The following is a 21,675-nucleotide window of genomic DNA, read 5'->3' as shown; positions in this document are numbered from 1 at the left end:
GTCCTTATTATATAGCACCAGACCATAAACTCAGTGTTCTAAATAACCACTGAGCCCTAGATAAAGTTTTCATAAAACTTACGTAGTTTACAGTTACATTAGGGAAGAAAAAAGATATAATTGGTGATAACAGTTTCTAAAATGGAAAGATTTAGATTTCAAAGACAGAACTATATTGTATGTATTTTGTATGTACATGTTATCTCTTCAATTAAAATGTAAGGTTTTTGAGGGCAGGTACTTATTCATTTTTTAATATCTATATTATAAATTTTTTTATTTCTAGCACTTAACATAGTGGTTGACATATGTTAAATGCTCGAATGGTCTCAATATTTGTTGGATTCTTTGAGCTATGCCTTTTTTGTTTGACTTTTAAAGCTCTCCATGACACTGCCTCAACCTACATATACAGAGTTGTTGTTCTGTTGTTTTTCAGGCATGTCTGACACTTCAGGATCTCATTTGGGGTTTTCTTGGCAAAGATATGAGAGTGATTTGCTATTTCCTTCTCCAGCTCATTTTACAGAAGAGGAACTAAGGCAAACAGGGTTAGGTGACTTGCCCAGAGTCACATAGCTAGTAAGTGTCAGAGGCTAGATTTGAATTCATGAAGATGAGTCTTCCTGATTCCTGCCCCAGCACTCTATTCACAGCATGACCTAGTTGCCTCTTGTTTACAGACATTCTCCTTAATATAATGTATGGTCCAGTCAACCTGGCCCTCTTACTATTTGTCACATATGGAAGTCCATTCCCCAAATGCAAGACTTTGGACTGGCTCTTCCCTTCTTTAGAATGCACTCTCCTCTAATTTTCTTCAAGACTCAACTCAAGTGCCACTTTGTACATGAAGCCTTTCCTGATTCCCCAGACTACTAGACTGCTTCCCCAATACCCTGTATCTAATCCAATCATCCTATATCTAATCCAATCACCCTATATCATCCTTATTTTCTCTCTCAGTAAAATGGAAGCTCTTTCAGAGAAAATTCTTTTACTTTTGTCTTTGTATTCCCAGTACTCATCATAGTGCTTGGCACAGAGGAACTTCTTGATAGAGGCATCTTGATAGATTTTGGTTGATTGATGACTGAAGCCAAGCTTAAAGAACATCTTAGCAGTTCTCAGCCAGCTGCCACTGCTCCTTTCACTCCTGACCTCAGTGATGAACTTGATGACTTCTGTCTTTCCATTTGGAGCTTCTACAGAATATAGTGTAGTAGGAAGAGCACTTGATTTTGACTTAGAGGACCTGAGTATGAGAAAACCAGAAATGAGTAGGCCAGAAACTATCTTTCTTTTTGCTTATATTTTTGTCCCCAGGGAGTAACACAGTTCTTGAGACAGAGAAAATGTTTAATTTATACTTGCTGACTTGATTAGACCATGGAGGGCTGAGAAAAAAGGAGAAATTGAAGGGAGAGAGGAAAATGATAATATCTACTAACCTGGGTGTGGGTTGAGTGAAGAAAAGGAGAGAAAAAAGTAGGATCAGATGATTCTAAAAACACATTACTAGTGTTGATCTCATTCCTTTTTTTTCCCCTCAACCTCTTTGTCTTTGTAAAGAAGAAGATAAATCACAAGGAGAGGAAAAAGTATGACAGGATATGATGGAGGGACAAATATATCTAAAAATATAACTGAATGACAATGGATTGATGTCACCAACAAAGATAGAGGTAACAGAATGCATGAGAAAATAGAATCCAATAATATTTTGTTCACAAAAACACATTAACAATATAAATATTCACAGAATTAAAATCAGAGGCTAAAGTAAGACATATTTTGTCTCAGGTGAATCCAAAAAAAAAAAAAAGCAGGTATGGCAATCATGATCTCAGAGCAGGAAGTAGTAATCATGGACATAGTTAAAAGAGGCAAGCAAAGAAATTACAGAGTGCTTAAAGGACCTGCAGATAATAATAATAATAATAAAAACCCAGAAAGCACTAACACTAAAATCAAATATAAGGAAGAGTAGATATTAAAAAAAAATTAGTGGGAACTTTAATTTGTTGCTTTTAAATGTAGACAAATTAAACAAAAAGCTAAAAAAGAAAGAAATTACACACCTAACTGGAATTTTAGAAAAGTTAGCTATGATAGCCCTCTGGCAATTATTAAGTAGGAATGATAAGGATTACATGTGTTTTGAAATTTGCATAACATAGTCACAAAAAAATAGGCAGTAGGTCACAAAATACTGTTAAACAAAAATATTAAATACATTTCTTTCTGACCAGATAATAATTAAAATTGTAATCAATAAGGAGAATTAGAAGAAACTATTCAAATATAAGTGGACTCAATAAAATAATCCTAATGAATGAATATGTCAAAGAAGGAACAACAAAAAATTTTATCAAAGAAAATGACAATAATTAAAAAACATCAACATTTTTGTGATATAGTCAAAACAGTCTTCAAAAGAAATTTTACATTTCTAAGCATTTTCACCCACATAACAAAGACAGAAAATTCAGATGCATTAACAGGGTATACAACTAAAAAAAATTAGAAAAGTAGCTAATTGGAAAAAAGAACTCCAAAATAGAAATTTTGACAATCAAAGAAGAGATAAAATTAGAAACAAAGCAAAAATCTTTGAGTTGAAAAATAAAACCAGGAAGTGGCTTTTTAAAAGAAATAACAAAATCAACAAACTACTAGCTAATTTGATCAAAGAGGATGAAAAATTTTTACGTGAAAATCAAAAAGGAGAAATCGTGATAGATAATGAAAGAAGAAAGAAAATTGTCAGTATTTTCCCAACAAAAATTGGAAACTTAAATGAAATGGGTGAAATCTACAAAACTGTAAAATGGCCTGATTAACAAATTAGACCTAGACAATAAACTACATCCAATCATTTTATAAGGGCTTAAGAAAGAGTGAGAGAAGAGAAAGTTGGAGCACTTATTCTACAATGGACTTTTTGAGAAGTTTAGCTATGAAGGGCAGAAAGGATGTTAGGAGGATAGAAGGATCAAGTGAGGGCATTTTTTTTTAAATGGGTAAGACATAGGCATTCATGGAGGAAATAGGAAATGAGCCAGTTGAGAGGGAGAAATTGAAAATAAGTGAAAGATTAGGGATGACAGAAGGGGCAATCTGTTGGAGGAGACAGGATGGAATATGATCCCTTGAATAAGTAGACAGATTAGCCTTGTTAAGGAGTAAGGCCACTTCATCATGTGAGACAAGGGTAAAAGAAGTACCTGAAAGTCATAGAAAGCACCTGAGTCATAGTAGATGAGAAAGTGGGGAAAAGAGAATTCACAGTGAATGACATCACTGTTTTTTGAAATATATGAGGTAAGGTTCTCAGCTGAAAGAGTGGATGGAGGGGGAGTCACAGGTAGTCTGAGGAGGGATGAAAAGGTCTGGAAGAGTCAAAGTGGAGATTGGGATAGTGAGTTGATAAGGGTGATATAGTCGGATTGCCAAGCAGCAGTAAGGACCCAGTTGAGGTTATATAAAATGAATTTGTGGTGGATTTAATCAGCATGGTTGTGTGATTTTCTCTATTCTTGCTCAGCGGTATGTGTGTAAAAGCAAAGGTAACAAATGTGGGGAATGATCCAAAGCTGAGGTATGGCTGGGTGTAACTGGTGATATGATAAGGGTTGGATAGGGATTCAAGAAAGAAAAGCATAGAGTTGAATTGGTTTACCAAGAGATAAAGATGGAGAGAAGACTAAAGAGTGGCCAATACATGGGAGATGGCCTTGGAGAGAAATGAGGGGTCAGGGGATTGGAGATCACAGTGCAAATGAAGAGTAGGATTTTGTAAGGGAAGGCAGAGGGAGAAGTGAAAAGCTAATAGATTTTGGTCAGATAAGGAAATTTTAGAATTTTTGATTATAGAGGTGACACATTTGTGGGTGATGGAAAGATCATAGGTATAACTGTCTTTGTGTGTGACTGAGGTGGGATGGAGTAGTAGTTCATGGGAAATAAATGGATTAAGTCTGAGAAAGGGTTTTTGAGGGATAATCAATATGTATGTCAGTCTCTTAGTATGAGGGCAGAAGTTGGAGAGGAGAAAAAAATTTGAACCAGCTATCAAATTCATTGAAGAAGGAAGGGGAGTGACCTGGGGGTTTATAGATAACAACTATCTGGATTTTCATTGAGTGGTAGATATGATTGGTATGAACCTCAAAGGAAGAGAAGTCATTGAGTGATAGAGGAAGGTGGGGAACCTGAAAGTTGCAGTGGGGAACAAGGAATATTCCAATACCCACATTCTCAACTAGTGAGCTGAGGAAAATGTGTGAAAGTACAGGCAGTATGAGAAAGGGTGTACAAGTAGGCCGGGTCAACCAGAGGAAGCCAGGTTTCAGTAAGAGCTAGAAGATGGAAGGAGTAAGAGAGGAATGATTTAAGATGAAGGTTAGTTTGTTGTCTATGGAAAAGGCATTCCAGAGGTCACAGTTGAAAGTCTGGGTGTACGTAGGAAAAGACTTTGAAAAAATTGGGAGCAAGAAATTCAGTGTTAGGTGGTATACAATGGGTTTTGTATGTCAATCTGTAGGAGTTCAGAGTCACTGGGATGTTAAGGGTATGACCAGGTGGCAGAATGCTCATGATTGAGTGGAGGGCAACACTCCTATACCCTCAAAGGACAGGTGCAGTTGGGAGATGTTGAAGAGAGACTCCTGGGTTTCTGCAAAGAAAGAAAGTAGGAGGTCAGGGCTGGGGTTGACTGCTCAGTCTTACCTCAGAATGAGAGGGTACAAGGCTTGAATTATATCTATCTACTCCCTTAAATACTATTAGTCTAGGAGTTGTAGTTTTCAATTTAAGTTAAACTGATTGCTATTTCTTAATGAGGAAAAGAAGACAGCTCCCCTCTGAAGTCTTACATCTGTGCTTGACTCCCTTCCCTCCACATACCAGTTTCATAATGAACACACATATCAAATAGCAAAGAAATCCATTTATGGAAGTCATTAGCAAAACAGATATTAGAGGAATATACATATGAGAATGTATACCAGCTAATATAAATTGAAGGAGCTCTTCCATTGGGAGAAAGGTAATGCAGCTTAATCAAGAGAGACTTCCAGATCTCACCTAAAAGGGAAATTCCCCCAAATCTCTTAGTATAGCCCTAAAGAAAAGATCTGAATCAAATATTCCTTATTCCAAGACCAGGTCTCTATTCACTATCATTTATATAATAAACACTAAGAAGCATAGAATTGAATTTCACAATAAGTTCTAATTGGTTATATTGACCCTATTGTGGCTGCCTTAGTGGGCTCTACCCGGGAGAACATAGGACCAAATAATCAAAAATCTTCTCCTTTGTGTTCTGAACCAGTGGAACAATTTTTTCAAGGTCTTCCACTGCATCTAACTGTTTTTGGGGCATGTTATCACCCATCAGAGATACATGTTCTCCATTGAATTAAACAACCAGGTGGGTCATTACAAGAAAAGCAAAGGTTGAGGAGTGTGTTCAATGCCAATCTGAACGTTGGATCAGCCAAGTTAAGTAAATGATTATACTCTCAGTTTGAAGATGTGTAGTGTTACTCAAGTCAGCCTTCAGTTCTGATTTTAAAAAGAAAAGTAATTTATTATAGTGGGAAGGAGATGTTTTCATGGATGTAATACATGCATTCTAGGGGGTAGCTTGGTCCTCTTTTCCCCAAGCAACACTATGTGCAATTTGTAGAATTCAATATCAAAAATCACAAATAGTAGTGATGAGTAACTTGAAAAAGAATGGTAGATATGCTGTAATTTCATAGAAAATAGCACCCCTTTGAAACAAGGATGTCCATTATCACCACTGTTATTCAATATTGTACTGGAAACGTTAGCTTTAGCAATAAGAGAAGAAAAAGAAATTGAAGGCGTTAGAATAGGCAAAGAAGAAATAAAGCTATCACTTTTTGCAGATGACATGATGATATACTTAGAGAATGCTAGAGAATCAAATAAAAAACTACTTGAAATAATAAACAACTTTAGCAGAGTTGCAAGCTATAAAATAAACCCACATAAATAATCAGCATTTCTATATATTACCAACAAAGCCCAACAGCAAGAGATAGAAAGAGAAATCCCATTTAAACTTACTGTAGACATTATAAAATATTTAGGAGTCTACCTCCTGAAACAAACCCAGGAACTCTATGAACACAATTACAAAACACTTTTCACACAAATAAAATCAGATCTAAATACTTGGAAAAACATCAGTTGCTCATGGGTAGGCCGAGCTAATATAATAAAAATGACAATCTTACCTAAGCTAATTTACTTATTCAGTGCCATACCAATCAAATTACCAAAAAAATTATTTTATAGAGTTAGAAAAAATAATAACAAGATTCATTTGGAAAAACAAAAGGCCCAGAATATCAAAGGAACTCATGAAAAGAAATGCAGGGGAAGGTGGCCTAGCAATTCCAGATCTTAAATTGTATTATAAGCAGCAATCATCAAAACTGCTTGGTACTGGCTAAGAAATAGGGAGGTGGATCAGTGGAATAGGTTAAATATGCAAGACACAGTAGTCAATGACTATAGTAATCTATTATTTGATAAACCCAAAGACCCCAGCTTCTGGGATAAGAACCCACTCTTTGAAAAAAACTGCTGGGAAAACTGGAAAAGAGTATGGCAGAAACTAGGCATAGACCCAAATCTCACACCATATACCAAAATAAAGTCAAAATGGGTTCATGACTTAGATATAAAGGCTGATACCATAAGTAAACTGGGAGAACAAGGAATAGTTTACCTATCAGATCTATGGAGAACAGAATTCATGACCAAACAGGAGATAGAGAACATTATGAAAAGCAAAATGGATAATTTTGATTACATTAAATTGAAAAGTTTTTGCACAAACAAAGCCAATGCAACTAAGATTAGAAGGAAGGTAGAAAATTGGAAAGAATTTTTACAACCAGTCTCTCTGATAAAGGCCTCATTTCTAAAATATATAGAGAATTAAGACAAATTTATAAGAACACAAGCCATTCCCCAATTGATAAATGGTCAAAGGATATGAACAGACAGTTCTCAGATGAAGAAATTAAAGCCATCTATAGTCATATGAAAAAATGCTCTAAATCATTATTGATTAGAGAAATGCAAATCAAAACAACTCTGAGGTACCACATCACACCTATCAGATTGGCCAACATGACAAAACAGGAAAATGATAAATGTTGGAAGGATGTGGGAAAATTGGAACTAATACATTGTTGGTGGAGTTGTGAAATGATCCAACCATTTTGGAGAACAATTTGGAACTATGCCCAAAGGGCTACAAAAATGTGCATAGCCTTTGATCCAGAAATAGCACTTCTAGAGCTATATCTGAAAGAGATCAAACAAATGGGAAAAGGACCCACATGTACAAAAATATTCATAGCAGCTCTTTTGTGGTGGCAAAGAATTGGAAATTGAGAGATGCCCATCAATTGGGGAATGGCTGAGCAAGTTGTGGTATATGAATGTAATGGAATACTATTTCTATAAGAAATGATGAACAGGCTGACTTCAGAAAAACCTGGAAGACTTATATGGTCTGATGCTGAGTGAAGTGAGCAGAACCAAGAGGACTTTGTATACAACAGCCAGTTATGCAATGACTAAGAATGTTAAACTGAACCTTCTCAGCATTACAGGATCTAAGACATCTCCAGAGGCCTCAGGATGGAAAATGCTGTCCACATCCAAAGAAAGAACTATGGAAGTCGAATTGCTCACTTATTTTTACCTTGTTGATTTTGTTTCATCTTTCTGATGGTTCCTCCTATTGGTTTTAATTTTTACTTACAACTTCACTAATGTGAAAATATGTTTAATGGGTATGTAAATGTAAAGCCTATGTCAGATTGTGCGCTGTCCTGGGGGGGGGGGAGAAAAAGGGAGAAAAAATTTTCAACTCAAAAGCATATGAAAAAAAATAAATAAAAAATTAAAAAAAAAGAAAAAAAAAGAAAATAGCACCCCTCGAAGTTCTCTCAGAATTGCCTCCTTAAATTGGAATTTGAGGGGGATGGCCAGCCTACCTGGTAGTAAAGCCATAGGGCAGTGGGATATTAAAAAGGGAAGTTTTGCTGAAGGAAAAGGATTATAGAAGGCCAGGTGTAAATGAATGGGATAGGTGAGGAGGCTTTTAGGAACCAAGGCTAATTTGCGGATACTGAACTGATTTTTGGATGCTTTGGTGAGAAGAAGGAATGAAAAGGAGTGGACAATGAGAGGGTGTATGTGTTGTAACTCCATTGGAGAAAGCAAACTAAGTTCAGGAATTGTTGTATTTTTTCCTTATATCTCTGGTACCTAACAAGGTGTGTTTCTTGAAGTTGCTGCTTAATTAATACTTGTTGAATGAATTAATAAATGGATGAATAAAAACTACAGTCTCTAAAGTTACAATTTCATTTGCTTCACAATGTTTTCCAAAGTTAATCCTCATTTCATGGGAAATTGGTTCCTTTTTTAGACAAAGTAGAAAGAAAAATCAAGATCATTGCTGTCTTTAATTTTGTTTGGTGCTACATGGACTTGGAAAATATTGTACCCCTCATGATTTTCTTTAGTACATCCTTGGCATCCTTATTCCTCAGGCTGTAGATTAGGGGATTCAGCATGGAGATAGCTGTAGTATAAAATACCGAGGCCGCCTTCTCCTGAGTCATGCTACTGCTTGATGGTGGCTTAAGATACATGAAAATAATGGTGCATAAAAGATAGCAACAGCTGCCAAGTGGGAGCTGCAGGTACTGAAGGCTTTAGACCTCCCTTCAGCAGACTGGATGCGAAGGATGCTAGTGAGGATGGAAGCATAAGAGATGAAGATGGCAGCAGTGGTTGAAAATACATGGAATGTACCAATAACCGTCAACAGAAGCTCATTGAGGTAGGTGCTAGAGCAGGAGAGCTTCAGACGGGGGTTAATGTCACAGAAGTAATGTTTAATAACATTAGGACCACAAAAAGACAATCTGGCCATGCAACTTATGTTAACCAGAGTGGCAAAGGTACCCATAGTATACACCCCTGTCACCAAAAAGGAGAAGACCCTTGGAGACATGATGACATTATAGAGCAGGGGACTGCAGATGGCAACATAACGGTCATAGGCCATGGCTGTCAGCATGTAACGTTCAGAAACAATAAAAAAAAGAAGAAAAAAAGCTGTGTCATACACCCATTGTAGGATATGATATTTTTGTCCCCTATGAAATTCATCAGAAGTTTGGGAGTAATGGCAGAGGAGTAGCAGAGATCCACAAAGGACAAGTTGCTGAGGAAATAGTACATTGGAGATTGCAGCTGAGGGCTGATAGCAATTAGTAGGATCATGCCCAAATTTCCCACCACAGTGACAATGTAGATGCCCAGGAAGAGGATAAAGAGGAGCGGTTGGAGCTCTGACCGGTCTGTTAATCCCTCTAAGATAAACGTGAAAGATAAACGTGATTACTGTAGATTGATTTAATGGAGCCATTGCTTTGTAGGGTACCAGAGAAGTAACACTGTGGAGAAAAGAAGACACATCAAAGACAAAATATCATTTACTGTTCTTTGACATTCTTGTGTTTGTGGTTGTAGAGGAAAGAAATAGTTACTTGGAAATGGTAGATAGTTGTCTAAAATTTACAGCACACTTTATATACATCATCTCATATGAGCTTCACAATAAAACCTGGGAGTCCAGTATTTTAGGCATCGTTATACTGCGAGCAACTCAAGAGCAGGTAATATCTTTTGATTTTCTTTGTATCTTTAGCCAGAGGGCTTACATACAAAGTGAATCATTACCCGTATTCTCGTGCTATATCAACGAGAGACTTCTTTATAACTTTTACTTCCCTCTTTAACTCTTCTTGAAATGTTAATGTTTCAAATATATTGAAAGACAAACACAGATGCTTAATAATAGGAAAAAGAGAGAGAGACCTAGTCATCTCACTTATTTGTTAATCTTTCCAAGACAAATTCAGTTACTGTGAGGTCCATTTTACTGGAAGGACAACATGACTGTGGTAATTTCTTTGCAAGTCAAAAAGCAGGTGAAACTCTTGGGGAGCTAGGTGGTGCAGTGGATAGAATGCCAAGACTGAAGCAGGAAGACTCAATCTTCTGGAATTCAAATCTGGCTTCTGACACTTAACGAGCAGTGTGACTCTGATTAAGTCATTTAACCGTGTTTGCCACAGTTCCTCACCTGTAAAATGAGTTGGGGAAGGAAATGGCAAATTGCTCCAGTATCTTTGCCAAGAAAACCCCAAATAAGATCACAAACAGTTGGACATACTAAAGTAACTGAACAACGGACAAAATGTTTCCCAGGATTTCTGATCTAAATCCTTTGTTTCATCCTCTAAAATTTTCTTCTTTGTAGTTTCCCCAACACAAATTGTGACTAAAACGATAAATGCTGGAGGATATATGGAACAATAAGTACATTAATGGTTGAATCATGAATTGGTCCAACCACGCTGGAGAACAACTTGAAACTAAGTCAAAAGGTCTATAAAAGTGTGCATGGCCTTTGACTCAGCAATAATACCACTATGTCTGTCAACCAAAGGAGATCAAAGAAAGGGGAAAAATGAAGTATTTGTAAAAAAAAAATACACATAGCAGCTCTTTTTGTGGTGGCGAAGAATTGGAAATCGAGGGGATACCCATCAATTGGCGAATGGCTAAACAAGTTGTGGTACATGATTGTAATGGAATACTATTGTGCTATAAGAAATGACAAGCAGGATGGTTTCAGGAAAACTGGGAAGACTTATATGAACACATGCAAAGTGAAGTGAACAGAACAAGGGGGACATTGTAGAAAGTAACAACAATATTGTACTATGATCAACTGTGAAAGATTTAGCTACTCTGATCAAGACAATGATCCAAGACAATTCCAAAGAACCTAAGATGAAAAGTACTTATCCACCTCCAGAGAGAGAGAGAGAAATGATGAACTCAGTACAGATTGAAACATACTTTTTCCCACCTTCTTTTGTTTTATGGGATTTTTTTCAATATGGCTAATATGGAAATATGTTTTACATGATTTCACATCTATAATTGATATAATATTGCTTGCCTTCTCCATGGGTAGGGGAGGCTTAGGAAAGCAGGGAGAGAATTTAGAACTCACAATTTAAAAAAAACTGATGTTAAAATTTTTTAAATGTAATTTGGAAATATTTAATAAAAGAAATAAAAATTCAATTAAAATACTAATAATAACTAACATTGTAAGGCACTCTACATAGTTCATCTCATTTGGTCATCATAGGAGCCCTGTGAAGTGTGTGCTCTTATCCCCAATTTAAAAATGAGGAAATTGAGGCTGAGTTGTTACATTACAGCCAGGGTCATAAAACCAGGAAAGGTTTGAGGCAAGATTTGAACTCCTTTACTCTCAACTCCAAGACCAGCATTTTTCCCACTATGTAACCTGTCTGCCCCATCATCAATCTGAAGAGTTCAATTATAATTTCTATTTAGATTTATTCCCAAACAGTATCTCCTACCTAGCCTCTCTCACAGTTTTAAAGAATATTTATAGTTGTCGAACACTGCAAACGCAAAGTCTCTAACTCAACTCACTCTTCCTTAAAGATGTGCTCCTCTTGATTTTTTTTTTAATTTCTGTTAAGGCTCCTATGTTCCCCCCAGACTGGAAACCTCAGACACGTCATTGACTTCTCACTCTCCTTCCCCAATTAGAGTCCAGCATTTACTTCTATTAAACTTTCCCTACAATATTTCTTACAATTAACCTATTGTCTTTTTCTCTATTGTCACCACATTGTTCAAGGCCGCTCTTCTGTATTACTGAAATATTCTCTCTACTCATAATTTTGTCTTATGCTGTGCAAAGAGTAGTGTACAATGCTTCCCATTGCTAAATTCAAGATTTTCTTCTTCCTCCATCATTCAGTAAACTCTTTTCCTCCAAGGCTCATGCTATTAATATCTTTCATCCAATCAAAATATTGGTACCTGTTGTCTACAGACCCCTGGTCACCACCCTTCCTTCCTCAATTCACTCAATACTTTACTCACAATTTTTCTCTCCTCCCAAATTCCTGCCCTCATACTATCAGTCTTCAACATACATATTAATTTTCCCTCAAATACCCTAACCACTCAATTCTTCAATGTACTCACTTCACTTGACCTACTCCTCCAATTCATCTCAACCACACAAAAGATAGTCATTCCTTTGATCTTGCCATCACTCACAAATGTGCCACCTCTATGATAAAAAATTTGGAAATCCTCTTATCTGACCATAGTCTATTAGGTTTTCACCTCACACTCTGCCTTCTCTTACAAAATCCTACTTTTCATCTGTACTGTGACCTCCAATCCCTTGACCTCTCAATTTTCTCCCAGTCCATCTCCCTTACTTTCTATTCTTCTCCCCACTTCTTGGTAAACCAATTCAACTTTATACTTTTCTTTCTTGAATCCTTACCCACCCTTTATCATATAACCACATGGTCAAATAATCATTACAGCCAGCCAAGCCACAGCGTTAGATCACCACCCCCCAATTTGTCACCTTTGCTTTTACACACATACTGCTGAATAATGGTGGAGGAAATCACACAACCATTCTAACTAAGTCCACTACAAATTTATTTTATATAACCTCATTTGGGCCCTCAATGCTGCTTAGTTACCTTTGGTTCTACACACATAGTGATGAATAAAGGTGGAGAATATCACAATCATTTTGACTGAGTTCAGTACAAATTTATATTATATATAACCTTAACTGGGCCCTGACAGCTGCCAGTCAATCCTACTTATCACTTCATTATCCCATTCTTCCATTGGCTCTTCCAAACCATTTCATTCCTTCTCAGACTTCCTATGTTTATCCCCCCACCCACTCTCTCAGCTGAGAATCTTAACTCATATATTTCAGAAAAAAAAATGAAGCCATTCACTGTGAATTCTGTGTTCCCTATTTCCTCATCTGCTATAACTCAGGTGCTTCCTATGACTTTCAGGTGCTTTCTCCTTCACCTATTTCTATAATGAAGTGGCCTTACTTTTTACCAAGGCTAACCTCTCTACTTATTCAAGCCATCCTATTCCACCTTGTCTCCTCCAACAGATTGCCCCCCTCTGTTATCACCACTCTTTCATTTATTTTCAATCTCTTCCTCCCAACTGGTTCATTTCCTATTGCCTACATACATTTCCATGTCTCTCTCATCCTGAAAAAAAGCCCTCACTTGATCCTCCCATCTCCTCTATCATCCTGTATATCTTTTGTTCTTCATAGATAAACTCAAAAAGGCTCTCTGCAGTAGGTAGATACCTCCACATTCTCTTCTCTCACTCTCTTCTTGAGCCCTTATAACCTGCGTTCTGACCTTATCATTCCACCGAAACTGCTCTCTCCAAAGTTACAAATCTCTTACTTGCCAAATCCAATGACTTTTTCTCAGTCCCTATACTCTTTGACCTCACTGAGTCCTTTGAGACTTTTGATTGTTGTTTCCTCCTTGATACTCTCTTTCTCTAGGTTTTCATGACACCACTTTCTACTGTTTCCTCTCTTAAGTATCTGACTGCTTCTTCTTTGTTTCCTTTCCTGGATCCTCTTTCAGATCAAGCCCTCTATCCATAGGTATCCTTCGGGGTTTTTTTCCTGGACCCTTTTCTCTTCTCCCTCTATACTGCTTCACTTGGTGATCTCATCTGCTCTCCTGGTTTAATTATACTCTGTATGCTAATGATTCTCAGATATACCTATGCTTCCCCTATCTCTCACCTAACTTCCTATCTCACATCTCCAACTGCCTAGTAGACATCTTGAATTGGATACCCAGTAGACACCTTAAACTCAATGTGTCCTTCAAATCTCAGCTGGAGCACCACCTTCAACATAAAGTTTTGCAAAATCTCTAGCTGCTAGTCCCTCTTCAACAACACTACCTTGTATTTATTTATATATATATATATATTTTTGTTAAATTTGTGTATGTGCATATTGTTTTCACCCAGTCAAATAGAAGGAATTTTATTGATTGATTGATTTGTGATCTTGGGGCAAAACAATTTGTTCCCTCAAATTCCCATTTTTATTTCAAAATGAAGTAGTTAAACTAAGTAATTCTTTCTAGATGTGACATTCAATGATTCTGTATCTAACTTTCAGCGACTTCCCAGAGGCTAGTGAATAATCAGGCATACAGAACCCTCCATTATTTCACTCAATATACCTTTATAGTTTTATCTGCTACTTTACGTATTCACATAATCTATTGTCTAGACAAATCATTGTTTTGTTCCTCCAAGCATTCCTCCATTTAAAAAAATATATGTTTTTGCCCACGCTATGCCGTGCCTGGAGTGCTTTTCATTCTCAGTTGTACATATGTAATTCCTACCACATTATGGCCCAGCTTAAAAGCCACCTCCTTCGCGAAGGCTTCGATTATCCTTCATCAGAAAAGCATTTTTATGTCTCTAAGCTCAGTTATTAATTATTCCTTTTAAAAATATATTTACAATATTTTATTCATACATTTTGTCTCTATAACATCTTCATCTCCAAGAATAGCGTGTACCCCTCCTTTACATATTAAGCTACCCTAATAGCGAAAGATTTAAAAATAAAGAAAAAAAATCAGTTCAGTAAAACTGCAACCAAATGTGAAATGTTTCACACATATAGTCCCTTTTGCAAAGACAAAAGGGATATACATATATGTGTGTGTGTGTGTGTGTGTGTGTGTGTGTGTGTGTGTGTGTATCTCATCTCTTCTCTAGGACCAAGTTTGATCATTAAATCATACTTTGACATTCTACCATTTATTTTAAATGATTATATATGTCATATCTGCAATCCTAGATTTTAAAGTTCATGAGGTCAGGCAGTGTGTCTTATAAATCTTAGTATAATTTCACAGTGCCTTTCACATAGCTCTACCACAACAAATATTAAGAATTCAATTAAAATAAATTGTCTAAACTCAGAAAATAGTCTGAGTATGTGTGACTCTGAAAATAAATTGAAAACCATAGTAGAACTCCTTGGAAAGAGGACAACTGTGTTGAGAAAACCACGTATTTCCACAAACCTCACTGGACTCTGTTATCTTTCTATTCCCCTCCCTTCTATCATATCACTCTCTCTTCATTATTTTCTGGAGTAGTTGATAATTTTCTTTCCTCACCTAGTAGGTTAGTCTTGTCCTACTATGTTATGGATCAATAAAATATATAATATATAATAATATGTATTATATTTAATATATCTTATATTATACATAATAATATATAGTTCATATATTATATATTATATTAAATATATTATATATGGATATATAGTTCATATATAATATATAATTTCTTTCTCAGAATCAGTTTCACTACCTAAAACTTCAATATGGTGATTCTCACTGACTCAGAGTCTGGAATTCTGGTGTTATGAACAAGAGGGATTGCTCCATCTTGTAAGTTTAAAGTGGAAAGGAGAAACACAGTCATTTTAAAGAAAATTCATATATTTTAAGGAACAAGGAACTTTGGTAGTAAAAGATTTGCAAAATAATTAAAATTTGCTGTGGGCTGATGTTAGTCCATGTGCTCCCCGTCAAACAACGTTACCATTTGTCAAGTTGCTGATTGTTCTTTTTCCTTTACACTGCATCTTTCTACTGCTATAACTTTAAAGAAAAAATTAAGAACATCTTCTTGCTGTGACCTTTTCCTAACCCATTCCCACTTACTTGCATTCTTTCATCGATCTTAATTCATCTAGAGCAGCATTGTATACAGCCTTTGACAATTCCATATGTGCCTTCCTTCATATTTCACCTATATACTGTTTTCAGTAGTGTAAGATGGCATCTAGACACTGGACTCGAAATAAAAGCTAGGTTTGAGTTCTGCTAGTAACAGTGACTTATTTAAAAGAGATCAAGGGTACAAGAGCTCCAGTATAGATTCCTGATTTTGAGGTCTTTTTCTACACTTCTTCTCTCTCTCCCCATTCTCTATTTAAGGGGTCAGATTATTAAAAAGTAGCCAGATTGTTTACAGTTTCTTAAACTGCCAGCTCATTTGGGATCTTTAAAACTTGACTGGGTAAAATAGTTAGTATATTTCACTTTGAAAAAGAGACTACTTCCAAGGAACAATAAATTTTTTCTATTTATTAAAGGTATTCTAAGATTGTGTTGTACCTGTATATTTAATGAGTAGCTGTTTGTATTTGATGAAAAATTTGCCTTTTTACAAAATTGACTGAATGGTTATTGCTTCTTAGACTAAAGAAGTACAGACGTTTTTATAACTTGTCTTAAGAATTTTGTTTTATTTATAAAGTCAAGGTTTTGCTAGCCTTTTGGATATAAAAATAAGGGTTGCTTTTAGTTTATATTGTAACTTTTTCTTATATAAATATTTGTAATAGATTATTGATTGAAAATCAGTTCTTAGTCCCTTAAAATGCTATAGATTTTCCTTCTCATTCATTTTAAGCTGTTTATTCCCTTTTTTTGAAGCTGCTTCATTGTTAATATAATATATAGACTGTTATGAATTCAAATATTGGATTTAACTCATTTTCTACAGTTGTTTCCCTTTACCTGTACAATTTATCTCTTTTAACTTTTAAAAAATTAAAAGTTTTAAAATTAGGTACTACTAATACTGATTTATGAAAATGGAAAAATCTTTATGTAAGTTTATTTTTATATCATTTTCTAGTGAAAATCTGCATTGGTCATCATTGGTCTGTTATAATGATTATTGTGCCATAGTTTATTGTATGCAAAATTAACAACTGCTGAAATTTTAAATCTTGGCAATTAGAGTGGGTAAAACAAAGCTGCACTTAGCTACTGCTAATGAGAAATGATGTGATTGCAACTACAGTACATATACTGTACCAAAGAAATCTAATAATGTAGAATCCTACATTGATATTCAAGTAAACCTCCTTATTTTTTGCAATAATTGTGCCAATATACTTTCAGTGACATTACTTCAACATATACAGTGCCTGACCATTTATTCTCATGTGGAAATTTATATTAAAACCAAAAATGTTTCTAACATTTTATTTAAGTTAAGGATGACTTGTCTTAATAGGTGAAAACTATTCTGCAGAACTTTTAGTTACAGTAATTGCTTATAGCAGTAAAATTAGTTTTGTAAAAATTGACATTAAATGAAATCTGAAACTTTTGTGCCTAACAATGACTGTTGCTTGAGTTAAATAGGATTTGGCAGGAATACCAGAAATCTTGTCAGTAAGAAGTGATGAATGTGAAGGAGATATTGATTGTTGAATGAAGTTTTTATCTTTCCTCAAAAAATAGATCAGGAATAGAAAAGTAAGAAGAGAATCTGTAAGTAATGGAACCCATGAACAGAAGGTAGAAAAGATCCCATTCTATCTCCTCATCCTTAGAGCACCTTCTTATGGGAACAGAATAGATAGGCAGTATCTCTAGTCTCATCTTGATAAATTGCCTATGACCACACTCTGTACATTAGGGGTGGCTCTGCTGGAAGCTGACTTTCTATCTTAGACTCCACAATCCATTTATTCCAAACATTTCCCAAAGACACAGGGAACTAGGTTACTCACCTTAGTCCTTTTGGGATCAGAGGAATCACTCTTCTGCCATAACTATGAGGCAGCAACTAGGTGGTACAATGGATAGAACTCTGAACCTGGAGTCAGGAAGACCTGAGTTAATATCCAGTCATAGGCACTTAACAGCCCTCTGCTCTTGAGAAATTCACTTAAACTCTGCCTACCTCAGTTTCTTCATCTAAAAAAGGGAAATAATTATAACACCTATGTCCCAAGAATTTGTAAGGACAAAAATGAGATAATATTTGGAAAGCTCTTTGAAAACCTTAAAATGCTATGTAAATATTAGTTATTATTTGGTCTCTGTGTAATATAAGAATAATATATGTTGCTGTTTCCACAGCAAATTGTCATTGCTCAGTATCCTAACAAATCATGCTTAGTGAGTGGAATTGCTGGTGCTTTTAAATGAAAATATAATACATTGTGAGGAGAAGAAACCCAAAAAAGGGACCTTTCATTCTTCCCAAAGACACCAGACAGGTGAAAGAATTGCAACTATATAAATCCTGAGCTGCTTAGGTGAGAGGAAGTTTTATCTGTTTTGAGATCTTTTGATCCCAAGAATATTATTAAAGAAGGAATCCCTCCAGGATCATATCACTTCAGATTTGAGTCCCAAGGGGAAAAGCACCCAGGACAATGATACTTCCAATAACATCTCAGGTAATTTTGTTCAAATTAAAATTCATCTTTCACTGTAAGCAGGGAACAGAACTTATGCTGAAAAGGAGGGCAGAGGGCTAATTTTTCTAGTATAATGATCTGAGCATGGTCATGGCTGACTAGGGGCATCAAAGACACATTTGAAGCAATTCTGATGCTTTCTGACTTGATTATCATCTGTCATCAATCTCCCTCCCTTTAGTCCTCCCCATTTCCTTCAACTCATGGTCCAGTGATCTTTATACCATTAAACACCACAAAATATCTCCTGTTCCCATTCTTTTCATACTCTATTTGGTAACTAGATGTAGACCACAGAGCTTTTTTTATCATAAGACCCTTCAAACAATCCCCAAAATGACCTTTAAAATTCATTGCTTCTCCTTCCTAGGAGGATCCTTTTTTGTTTAGTAGATTAAAATTGATTGATTGATAGGTCACACGATTTTCATTAATGCTAATGAAGATCACCTCATGAACCATTAAACAAGAGAACTAAGCTTGTACCTTAGAATAAGGGAAGCATAGAGTATAGCAGTAGAAGAGACCTCAGGGATGGGCTAGTTCAGTCTTCTACTTCATGAGTAATCAAAGCCCCAAGAAAAGACTCACTTCTGGAGCCCTACTGTGACGAATAGCAGAGTAGCTTCTCTAAGGAAGAGCTTTTTACTGTCTTAGATGAGGAGGAGGACATTTTAGTCCTAGATTTACAGTGTTTCAAATTGCTCCCAGGAGAAATCTGGAGATTTCAGAATCTAAAATAACTTTCTTTTGTTATTGTTGTTGTTGATAGCTAAGGAATAATACTTAGGCAGTTATGAGGGAGCAGAAGATCATTTCATTTTTGATTCAGATATATGGGTACTAATCTAAGCCCAATTGCTAACCAGAGTTGTGCATTTATTTATATTTTTGGACAGGATAACTAAGCAGAAAAAAATGGTAAATTTTTGTTAGTGGTTAATGAAAATAAAGATGTGATTTTTTTTCCCATTCAAGTTCTTGAACTACCCTCCAATCTATCTATAAGCCCAGGAGAGTGCTTGTAAATGTTTAGCAACTGGTTCTAAGAAGGAAAAAAAAGTACACAGGACTCACTTTTAAGTTTTATCTGCATTGCTAATGTTTTCTCCATTACTTTATTAAGCTAGATGATCAACAAAACAATAATTCAAGCCTTGACTTGTAGTCTTTGCTGATATCTGAGGCATGAATGCTAACACTGAATATTTAAAAATTGGCTCTAGAGACTGGTTGGAGCTGGCTGTAGCATATCCCTTTAACCCTATGTTAAGAACTCCTCTTCTCTAGAAAATACTGTTTCTGGATGATATCATGTTGGTTTGATATAGAAATATCCAAGGATTCATTGATAGGTTGTTGCCAATCATATTTATCAATCCGGAGAGATATTTTTAAGAATTGATTTTATTATATATCATCAGACCATAAACTTGGGCTTATAAATGACCACTAAGCCTGAGATAAAGTTTTCATAAAACTTATATAGTTTCCAGTTACATCAGAGAAGAAAAAAATATAATTGGAAATTATAATTTCCAAAAGGAATATAGATTTCAAAGATAAACTTGTAAAACATGTAGCAGGCTATTAGAGAAGAAAGAAGTTTACATATCAAACAATAATAGAAGGAGAAAAGTTAGCTCAGTTCAAGTTGTAAATTGATTAACAAATACTGAGAGAAATTCTGCTAGAATTTACAGCTGACAAATGGTTAATTTAAAACTTAGCCAAAAATTCTTTTACCCTTAATTAGTTAGTCATCTTCAGTTAAATTATTGGAAAATCTATAAGGAAAGCCTCAGCCAGTTGTATAATTTTCCTTACAAATAATATTACAAACTGGCTATAGTGGAACTAAATAGAAAAGAAGTTTAAAAAAACCCAAAATGACAGGTTGCATCAATCGCTGTAGTGTTTCAAGTAAGAGATTCATAGCCATTGGAATAAACAAGACAAAATATATGGGTGAAGAATCGAGCAATCAATGAGCATTTATTAAAGTCCTACTATGAAAAATTGACTAGACATTTGTTATACAAAGGTAGAAAAGAAAAAGTCTTTGTTCTAAGGTGCTTATGTTCTATTGGAGGGAAACAATAAATACATAAATACACTTATATTAAAAATACACAAAGTAAATCCAATGAATTTTTTTGGGGGGCTAGGCAATGGGGTTAAGTGACTTGCCCAGGGTCACACAGCTAGTAAGTGTTATGTGTCTGAGGCTGGATTTGAGCTCAGGTCCTCCTGACTCCAGGGCTGGTGCTCTAACCACTGCATGACTTAACTGCCCCAATCCAAGGAACTTTTGAGAGAATCAAGAAAGGTCTCATGTAGAAAGCAGCATTTGAGTTTAACAGAAGCTAAAAATTCTAAGGGGCAGAGATAAGTAAGGAGTACTTTCCAAGAAAGTTCAAAAGCACAGAGGAGGTTGATAGAATGTTGTTTGAGGAACAGCAAAAAAACTAGTTTGCTAGACTAAAGTGTGTAAAGAGGAATAATGTATAGTAAAACTGACAGGAAACAGGTTACAAAAATTTTTCTATGTTTCTACATTATGACATACAGTTAGATGGATAATCTATAGACCCTGCCTATCAGTATAAATATTTGGGTATTTAGAACAGATAGTACAGTTAGACAAAGAGCTAGAATCATACAGGAGAAGCAGAGCAGGAAATTGTTTTCAGGAACCTGCAGCATTCTTTTGAGGACCCCAAATTTCTCCCAGAAAAAGAAGCCTGTCTTTTCATACTGACATTCTATTTAAGATGCAGTGTGACACAATTGATAGACCAATGGTTCTTACAGTCAGGAAGACCCAAGTAAAAGCCATATCTCTGACACATAGTGGCTTTAAGACTCTGAGCACTGGGGAAAAATTATATTGGTGTCCATTGACCAAGTATTACTGCCAGTCACCAATAAACAATCCAGAAATAAGAGAGAAAACTCCAATTCATTACATTCAGAGTTCAGGCTGTACTAGATACTTTCTAGTCATTCAACACTGAGCATCAGTTTCAACCTCATATAGAATGTGAATATATCATCAGAATGGGTATAACGCAATTTTACAAAGAACATAAAGGGAAGATAAGGATTTCCACATCAGAAAGCGGACAGCAGAGGGGAAGATAAGGATTTATTAAGAAGGTCAGTGAACAAGATGATTAAAATGGGAGCTCAAGCCTGATTTTTCCAAACCTTTACAGTCTTCATGATCTGCTTGTTTCAAGAAAAGAGTATCATGAAGGTCAAGGTACAGAGAAGAGTTTTTCTTAGCACAGTGGCTGCAATGAAACCTGAGCCAGTGGTGAAGGGGAACCCACCACCTAATAAGGCAGCTC

At 35.7% G+C, this 21,675-nt stretch overlaps 1 pseudogene; it reads right to left on the bottom strand.

Annotated features, from left to right (window-relative positions):
• Positions 1–8,540: 8,540 nt before the first annotated feature.
• Positions 8,541–9,496, bottom strand: LOC110218065 (olfactory receptor 8D1-like; annotated as a pseudogene).
• Positions 9,497–21,675: the final 12,179 nt, after the last annotated feature.

This window comes from Phascolarctos cinereus, unplaced genomic scaffold, assembly GCF_003287225.1.
Source record: "Phascolarctos cinereus isolate Bilbo 61053 unplaced genomic scaffold, phaCin_HiC Scaffold_726;HRSCAF=1367, whole genome shotgun sequence".
NCBI lineage: Eukaryota > Metazoa > Chordata > Mammalia > Diprotodontia > Phascolarctidae > Phascolarctos > Phascolarctos cinereus.
The sequence above is the reverse complement of the archived record's forward strand: the minus strand, read 5'-3'. Positions and strand labels throughout refer to the sequence as shown.